We start from the raw sequence: 428 nt of genomic DNA on the forward strand, positions 1-428 counted from the left end.
AAAAAAAAAAAAAAAAAAAAAGTAAACTGACATCACCCATAACTCTCAGAGGGACTCAGGTCCCTCGAATCCCAGAATCTGCGCTGACTACAGCCATCACACTTTTATGCAAACCAACCAACCCCTGAAATCCAAAGGGAATTCAAAAATTGCCTCAACGAGCCCACTGCTGCTAAATAGACTCACCTGGCCACTCTCTCGTCCTAATTCGATCCAACTTCCCAGGGATTTCTTAGTTTTTGGCACGTGAGAGGTGTGACTCAGCACCTGATGGGCGCACGGGGCTTGAAATTAGAGAAAGGAGAAGGGAAGCCTTTCAAGGGGAGGACTTTTCCTCGGGTAAGGCGGTCACATGCCCAGTCTCCCTATAGGGGACGTCGGTGACAGACAAGACGGTGTGCATTCCCTCTCCTCCCCAATCCCCGCCA

This window comes from Neophocaena asiaeorientalis, unplaced genomic scaffold, assembly GCF_003031525.2.
Source record: "Neophocaena asiaeorientalis asiaeorientalis breed wild unplaced genomic scaffold, Neophocaena_asiaeorientalis_V1.1 scaffold427, whole genome shotgun sequence".
In the NCBI taxonomy this organism is placed as follows: Eukaryota; Metazoa; Chordata; class Mammalia; order Artiodactyla; family Phocoenidae; genus Neophocaena; species Neophocaena asiaeorientalis.